The sequence below is a fragment of the Jaculus jaculus genome, chromosome 20 (assembly GCF_020740685.1).
Source record: "Jaculus jaculus isolate mJacJac1 chromosome 20, mJacJac1.mat.Y.cur, whole genome shotgun sequence".
Lineage (NCBI taxonomy): Eukaryota > Metazoa > Chordata > Mammalia > Rodentia > Dipodidae > Jaculus > Jaculus jaculus.
The window spans coordinates 24355849-24365268 of NC_059121.1; positions in this window are offsets into that span (position 1 = coordinate 24355849).

Consider the following 9420-nt stretch of genomic DNA (forward strand, 5'->3'; position numbering starts at 1 on the left):
TTCATGAGAAATCTTCCCAAACTCTCACTTGCAGAGTTGCAGGCACCGTTTTTGTGGTTTCTAAACCCAGGCAGGCACAGGAGCACCCCTTACGTCAATGCACCTCGAAGCAACCCTGTCAAAATTCCCCTAGCGGGCTGGAGAGATGGCTTAGCGGTTAAGCGCTTGCCTGTGAAGCCTAAGGACCCCTGTTCGAGGCTCGGTTCCCCAGGTCCCACGTTAGCCAGATGCACAAGGGGGCGCATGCGTCTGGAGTTCGTTTGCAGAGGCTGGAAGCCCTGGCGCGCCCATTCTCTCTATCTGTCTTTCTCTCTGTGTCTGTCGCTCTCAAATAAATAAATAAAAAATGAACAAAAAAAAATAAAAAAAAAATTCCCCTAGCTGCTACTGCCAATCTCACAGAGACTATGGTTACATGAGAAGCCTGATACGCCTTTTTCCTGAAGATTCATTTATTTCGAGACAAACCAGCTCTTGACTCAGAGGAGCCAGGGGTCTGAGCACCTACCTTGGATTTGTGCTTGGGAAGGATAACAAAATCACTTTTGGGACAAAGCTGGTAGCACCCTATTATCTACAGCACCCCCCGCCCCAGGGGAACACAATGATTCTAACGAACGGCAAGGAGGGAAGAGGCTTGCTAACTGGCAGAGGGGTCAGATAGCGCTTAAAAGTGCTCCTGGGGAGGCAGAGACAGGAGGATCACCATGAGTTTGAGGACACCCTGAGACTACATAGTGAATTCCAGGTCAGCCTGAACCATAGTGAGACCCTACCTTGAAAAAACAAAAAAAAAAGGGGGGGTGGCTAGAGGGATGACTCACCGGTTGAGGTGTTAGCCTGCAAAGCCAAAAACCCAGGTTTGATTCCCCAAGACCCACATTAGCCAGATGCACTAGGGGGTGCATGCATCTGGAGTTTGTGTACAGTGGCCGGAGGCCCTGACGTGCCCACTCCTTCTCTCCCTCTTTCTCTGTTAAATAAATAAAAATAAAATTTTGAAAAAAAATACAGAAAAAGAAAGGCTCCTGGGGCTGGCCAAGATGGCTTAGGGCTTAAGGCGTTTGCCTGCAAAACCAAAGGACCCTGGTTCAATTCCCAGGACACACATAAGCCAGATGCACAAGGGGGCGCACGTGTCTGGAGTTTGTTTGCAGTGGCTGGAGGCTCTAGAGCGCCCATTCTCTCTCTCACTCTCTCTCTCTTTCTCTCTCTCTCTACCTCTTTCTCAAATAAATAAAATACATATTTTTTAAAAAGTGTTCCTTGGGCTGGAGAGATGGCTTAGCAGCTAAGTGCTTGCCTGTGAAGCCTAAGGACCCCAGTTCGAGGCTCAATTCCCCAGGACCCACATTAGCCAGATGCACAAGGGGGCGCACACATCTGGAGTTCATTTTCAGTGGCTGGAGGCCCTGGTGCACCCATTCTTCCTCCCCCCCCTCTTTCTCTCAAATAAATAAATAAAAATAAAACAAGAAAATTAATTCACGACTTTTGCATATAGGCCGTGCATTAATATGTGGTAACCTGAGGTGACTCTATGCATCCTGGTTAGGAAGGCTGGATGTAGGTGGCTGACAGTTCAGTGAAGTCTGGATGTTCATAGTTCTGCTGGAGCTGCAAACTATCCTATGGCCGAAATAAATGACTGGTGTATCACGTTTTAATTCTCTGGCCTGTGAGGTAAGAGCGGTTGCAAGAGGGAAGGGGACGTGGAAACCTCCCTGCCTTCAAAGCGAGAGAGTAAATGCAAACCAGTATCAAATGTCAAGGTTACCATAGAAACCCATACTACCCTTAAATACCTAAAAGGTACAAGACAGGTGGTTTATTATATGTCTCATGTATACGGGAGGCTGGTCCTTGTCCAAATGCTTACTACCGTCTACTGCAAAGCAGTTCTGGCTGGAGGGACTGTGCCAGCCTGAGCGTCATTGTTAGGAAAAGTTCAAATAAACCTATCTGGACTATCGAGTCGGGGAGTGCATTCTGTTTACCCCTGTCAGAAACGGGGTTCAGGGGCCAAGTGCATTACAGGTGCCTGTAAGGCATTCACTTCACTAACTCATCTCTCTTCCAAGGCTCTTCTTTGCATGGTGAAAATATGCAGTTTGACCTCAGGGTGGAACTAGGTTCTTCTTGAAGTTTTGCACCATTAAATCACTCCCCCCTCCAAAAAAAAAAAAAAAAAAACTGAAACAAATGAATCATTTGTGGAGTCAAAACTTACACATTATGTAACAGATGGAAAATCAAGAGGTAATAATATAGAGCATCTTTCCAAAAACAAAAAACAAAAACTTGAGCCATGACCTTAGTGAAGACTGACATTATCAATCAACTCTAAAAGTTCTTGATAGTCATAATGATATCCAAATTTGTTAATAGTTTTTCCTCCAAGCACTTGGAAATGCAATCAAGGAGAGTACTTTATTCCTTGCGTGTGAGAATTTTGTTTACTTCTAGGAAATTTGGTGAAAGAAGCAATAGAAATAAGTAGATTTTTTTGTGGAAAAATAAGTAGGCATTAAAGTCCTGCTCACATCCACATAGAATCTTTGTTACTGAAGGGATTATTTGCTTGCCACTTATCTTCACAATTGGGACATGCTAGACTAATGAATGATGTCTAGTGTTGGCATCCTAAAAAAAAAGTGTTATAGGGACAAAAGTACTTCATCACATAAAGGAACTGTGACTGTTATCTTAAGGAGAGCTGGCAGGTTCCAAATGAAGAGCTTTCACAACCTGATTATTCCGGTTTATAAACAGGGATGATCTTGGGAATTAATTATACATTGCGTTTCTGATAGTTCACCTAATGCCACACCAGGCACTCTAGAGCCATGAGTGACCCTTTCTGTCTGTCAATCAAGATGGGGAACGATGTTAAAGGAGTTTGTGAAAAAGAAAAGAATATATCTCTTAGCCTAATGCATATTGCTTTCAGCTCCTGCCCCAATAATCATATTCCTCATAGACTAATCGGGGTGCTGTTATTAGTTTCCATTCATGGATACAATTTGGCGAATTATGAAACAGTTTGTTATACTTTTTTATAAAAAAAATCTAATAATTTACCATCTGATTCTTTTTAACAAGTTTCTTCCCTTGAATACTTTTTTTTTTTTTGGTCTCTGGATTGTAAGTAGTTGTTATTTCCATTGAATAACCCAACTTTTCTAGTTTCTGGCTCTCTCTAACTGGAGCCCAGTAGAGTTAATTACATTTAAAGGGGACCGGAGTTAAAGAGCTGAAGCTTGCCTTCACTAGAGATGCCGATTGAACTGTTCCTGGATAAGCATTGGCTGCCCAGCCGGCCACTCGCTCTGCGGGCTGTACGTGGTACCATAGGGGCTCATCTGGGGGTTCACGTGAAGAAAATAATTGAGCATTCTCCAGAACAGTGCCCAGTGGAGTCCCAAATCATTAATCTGTGGATTCGCTTTTTACTTTGGCAACATGTGTACAAATAAGCAGTCGTGACTGAAATTAATTTATTGCATTCAAGAGACACCTGTAATTCTGCAGTCGCTTGGAGAGCAAGAATGAGACGGTTTCATCTTTGACCATTTCCCCTCTCTTTCAGCTACTCAGACCTCCCCTTCCTAAATTACACAGGTTCTCTCTGCCAGCTGATGTCAGAAAGACACAAAAGGCCTTGTCACGAGCCCTCATGTTTACACGTTTGAAGAGGTAGAAGGAGAGCATGATGTTAAAGGAGGACCGGGGTCCAGCTTAGTGACCAATCATGACTGGCATTTCATGCCCAAAGTGGATCTTCTACGTCTGTGCTGAGGTGTGATGGCATAGGCTGGGTAAGTGATCTGTGTGTGAGGCGGTTCCCCCAAAAAAGGGCTGAACTATGGGGCCCACAGTGCCCAACACGGCCCCCACCCATCCCTGTACATAAGTCTGGGGAGTTAAATTCAACATGGCTTTACTTCATGTTTCCTTTTGAATTTTATTTTCCTTTCCTCTTTGTGGTTTTTTTTTTTTTTAAGAGTAATACCATGACTAGAGAATGTAAAAGACGTTGTCCCCATGCCCTAAGTCTCATTCAGAGACTCGGGAAGGGGCTGGCTGGAGCCTGCGCCAGCTTCCCCGGGGCCAAAAGAGGATCTGAAATAAATAAGGACAAATGACACTCCCATCCCAAAAGTTATCCAGCATCGCATTCAGCAGTGTTATTGTGGACTCAGAGAGATGGAGATTTCTTCCAAGGTCAGCAGTTTTTTTTTTTAATCCCAAGTCAGTACTTGAGAAAATATTTATGGTTCTCAACGATGGCTACCAGAAGGCCATCTATTTCTTACTAGTACAGTTAAGGAGGAAAGGAAGAAAACAGAAGGAAAAAGACAAATCCAGGAGGCAGAAGGGTGGGAGAGGACAGGCAAGAGCTGTTTGGTAGTGACAATAGTGTGCACAGAGACATAGCACGTTCAAGACCCCCAGAAGTCCACGGACAATGGGCTGGACATGGGACTCATGGTCCAAGCATTTGCTCTGGTTGGAGTAAAGGATGTGGCAGGGGAAAGGTATTTTTTTCTTTGTACACAGCACTTTTTTTTTCCCCCCTACTTGGTAGTGTCTTCAGCGTTCTGTGGAAATAAATTAAATGGGAAGGGTTCCAACACCAAATTCTGCTGTGTTACTTGCTCTTACAACCGCTCAGCGAGGGTTCTTTGTATCCGGATTTCATACATAAGGAAACACAGCCTCCAAGAAGTTAATAGGTCAAGGAATTTGCTCGAGTCAAACACGTCATAGGAGAAGATTTGCACTTGCTCTGGGTCTGGCTGCCGAGCCGGCCCAGGTCAGTGCCCTTCCTGCTGCGTCCACTTCCTCTGACCGCACCACTGCGATCTCCAGTGTGGTTTGAATGTGAAAATGTTCCTCAGAGGCTCAGGTGTTCGATGACTTGGTCCCCAGTCAGTGGTACCGTTTGGAAAGGTTGCCGAAGCCTCTAGGGGGAAGCGCATTGCTGAAGAAGTTGGTTGGTGGGATTGAGCGGTTTCCGCAGCCTTTCCCGCTGCTTCTGATCCTCGGCTTCCTGGCTAAAATATGACCAACCGGCCCCCCATGCAGCTTAGTCATAATGGACTGTACCACCCCCGAAATATAAGCTGAAACGAACCCTTTCCCTCCCTAAGTTGCTCCTGGCCTGGCATTTTGTCCCCAGCAATGGGAAAGTAAGCAATGCAGATAATTATTAGTGCTGACAGTGGGGCTTTTGCTGTGATCAGCCTGGCCATTACGGTCCAAAAGCCTCTGGCACTGGCTTGTGGGAAGGATGTGGAAGAGTTTGAAACTTTGAGCTAGAGAAGCCCTTGAATACTGTGAGCAGAGCTAATGGAACTGCTCTAGCTGGAGTTTGGCAGGCCATGATGCTCAAAGAGATGCAGACAGCAAAGGCTCCACTCATTAAGCTTCAGATCAGAACAAACTTAATGGGGAACTGGGATAGAGGCAGTTAGATATAGTATACATATTCTAGATATCTATACTATATCTTTGAGCTATTAAATATTATATATTTTATTAGTTAAGTATTCTGGCAAAAAAAAAAAAAACTGGTTGCATTCTGCCTGCGTCCAGAGAACTTGATTTCAACTGAAGTTAAATGTAATGGCAGAGGAGTGTTCATCACGAAGGGAGACGTCTCTATCACATCTTCCAAGGCTCAGCGACCACTGAAGAGGTGGTGGAAAAAAATGTAAGAGCCAAAGACATTCACAAGCCATAGGTTGCTGCTAGAAAATTTTCAGTTCCAGGGATGGGATACCTACCAGTGAGTTGTTGGCCAGGGAGGTCCCTGATGCCTCCAAAACATTATAGGCTATTGCCAAGGCCCTTGTTTTCCCATGAATAACAGATGGTAAGACCCTATTGCTGAAGACGTCACATGCATGGGCAGCAAGGTCACTGAAAAAAATCAAGTTAATGCTGAGCTGAAAACCTTCTCCCTGTAGACCAGCCAACTGAAAGCTGGAAAAAGCTGCACTGTATGCAGTCTTATGGGAGACAGAAGTCATCAGCAGTGAAAACAGTGGACACTGGAAGCCTCAAGTTTGGCCAGACAGGCCAACTGACCAATGGGTGCAATCGTGGCATGTCTGCTCTGGGGGAAACCAGCTGTTCTCCAGTTGGGCTGGAGGCCAGCTCACAGGAGGGAATACATGCCTGCTACTGAAAATCTAATCAAAAGCCTATGGCAGGGGAGGTCATGAACCTTAGGGTTGTAAAGCCTGCCTTTGTTTGGCTAAATGCACATACTATGCTCACGAACTTGCCTTGAAAGCATTACACTTAATGTTCATATCCATATATTAATGCTACTCTCACTTCTGGTTAGAGAAGCTTCTCTTTTCAGATGGTGATGACCACTGGGATGACCCAAAAGGCAACACAGTGCTGAGAAGAAGTGATGGAGGAGTGTCCAGCTCTGAAACATCTCTATCACACCCTCCAAGGCTCAGGGTCCATTGCGGAAGAGGTGGTAGAAAGAATGTAAGAGCCAAAGGAAGGCTACCACTCCTTACAATGCAACTGTCCAGACAGAAATTGGCCTTGATATCCATGACCTTGCAAGTGCGTAGCAATACCTTCACAAGAGGCTCAAAAGAGGAGAAAAAGACGATGACATCAAATTAAAAGAGAGACTAATGGAGAAAGGGAGGGGAAATGATGGAGAGTGGAGTTGCAAAGGGGAAAATGGGGGAGGGGAGGGAATTATGGTTTATTGTTTATAAGTAGAGAAGTTGTCAATAAAGAAATTAAAAGTTAAATATAAAATAAATAAATAAATGTAAGAGCCAAAGGAAAGGGGAGAGCGCAAACAATACTGTCTCCCAGACACAAAGGGGTCGTGGTGTTGATTACTTCACAGTGGCTGATGCTCCCTATACATGATGCTCCCTGCTGGTAGGAGGGAAAAGAAAAAACGGTGACATCAAAACAGAAGAGAGACTAATTGAAAAGATGAAACGATTCCATGGGGATTTGGGAGGGGGAGAGGGTTGATGATTATGGTATGTTGTCTATATTTATGGAAGCTGTCAATGAATTGTTAAGAAAAATAAAGATGGTGGAATAATGCGTTCGTTGGAGGAAATGTCAAGACATTTCAGCATTCCTGCTGTGGTATCTTCTGTTGACTGCCATCTCCAGCTCTACTCCAGAAGAGAGAAGCAAGCGGGGAGGTCCCCATCTTTACCGAGCTCCATTTCCAGCGACCTTCTGGCAAATTCTGCATTGGTGGTTGCTACTTTGCAGGCAGGTGTTGCAGAATGGGAGACTATTTGGCTGTAAATGGCACTGTGCCTTATTTCTAAACGGTGGGGTTGGTAGCATTTTTGCCATTGTGCCGAAGAAATCTCCAGTGAGACGATAATCAAGGTTGCTATCTAGTTAGGAGCAGGTACATGTGAGACACAGGGGAGAGGAAGGGGGCGGAGAACAGAAAATTTGCCTTGTAAGCGCCAATGTAATATTCATTCCTTCCCTCTTTCTCAGATGGACGACTTAAACGTGGTTTACTTTACTTTTTATTTCTTGGCCTTCGCTTTCCTGATACCAGCGACATGTCGTCAGTGATGCAATTTGTTCCCTGCAGGAATTTATCCTGATAGCTTGGACTGCCCAGAGGAAAGTATACTTCAGGCATCAAGGGATTCAGAAACAAACTCGAATTACTCTTCTAGTAGTGGACAGCTAAAAGATTTTCGTAGGCCGCTAATCTATACTGACAGCCTTACTTAGTCCCAGAAAAATGTCGAGGTAGCCTCCCGGATATCCAATAGCATAAGAATAGCGTAGCCACTGAACATTCATACCGTACGCTAATCAAACCTATAAAATGTAATTTAAGTCTATTTTATAGAAAACAATATTAAAAATGGAATTTAATGTGCCCTGAGTTTTTCTCCCTTCCCTTCAAAGGTGAGTATTCAAGTTTGGAATCAATGGCTAAGTATATGCTTACTTTTTAAAACATATTATTCTATTTATTTACGAGAGAGAGAGAGAGAATGGGTGCCACTGCAAACAAAGTCCAGATGCATGCACCCCCTTGTGCATCTGTCTTACGTGGGTCCTGGGGAATCGAACTAAGGTCCTCCAGCTTTGCAGGCAAATGCCTTAACTGATAAGCCATCTCTCCAGCCCAGCATATGCTTACTTATTGTTGCAGTTCCCTTCTTGTTGCTGGCACAAAGCACCCAGCAAAAAGCAGCTGATGGAGCCGGGCGTGGTGGCACACACCTTTAATCCCAGCACTCGGGAGGCAGAGGTGGGAGGATCGCCGTGAGTTCGAGGCCACCCGGAGACGACATAGTGAATTCTGGGTCAGCCTGGACCAGAGTGAAACTCAACCTCGAAAAACCAAAACAGGAAAGAAAGAAAGAAAAGCAGCTGATGGGAGGAAAGGATTTATTTTGTCTTACAGGCCCAAGGGGAAACTCCATGATGTCAGGGGAAAGGATGGCACAAGCAGAGGCTGGACGTCACACAACAGGCCACAGCAGGTGGACAACAGCAGCAGCAGGAGAGCGTGCAGACCACTTGCAAGGGAAGCTGGCTACAGTACCCCCAGGCCTGCCCTCAGCAACACGCGCCCTCTAGGGAGGCTACTGGAGCTATAGTAAGAAGGAAAGGAAGAAAACAAAAGGAAAAAGACAAATCCAGGAGGCAGAAGGGTGGGAGAGGACGGGAAAGTGCTGTTTGGTAATGATAATAGCATAGACAGAATGCCATCAGCTGAGAACCGAGCCTTCAGGATACATTGTGTGTGTGTGTGTGTGTGTGTGTGTGTGTGTGTTGGGGGGAACCTGGTTCAAATCACCGCATTTATTATTATTTGGGTTTTTAAACTCTACGTGTGTGCACGCGCACGGAGGTCAGAGGATGACCTCAGATGTCTGTTCTTGCTCCCCACTTGGGTCTCTTGGATTTTGCTGCTGCGTATTCCGAGCTAGCTGGCCATGAGTTCCTGGAGGTTCTCCTGTTTCCACTTCACATCTCACGGCAGGTGCACTGGATCACAGCTGTGTGTTAATTCATCTGGCTTTTGATGTGGGTCCTAAGGAAACGAACTCAGCTCATATGCTTATGCACCGAGCCATCTCTCCAGCCTCTGACAGCATCAATGTACCACGAATAAGTGAATAAATGGCCACTATAGGAAACAGTGCTGATGTCGTCTCTCCTGCAGTCTTCTCCGACATTATTTATTTACAGTAGAAATAGGACTACAGACACTCAGAGACGTTATTTCCTGTCCTGACAGCCCCATTTGTATTTTTTGGGGGGGGGGGAGATTTTTATTCTCTGAGGTGTATACAATCCTGGCAGTTTATTCCATGAGAAGAGTCCGGCCTTTGCAAGCTCTCAAAGACAAAATAAAAATGAACACTTCTCAAC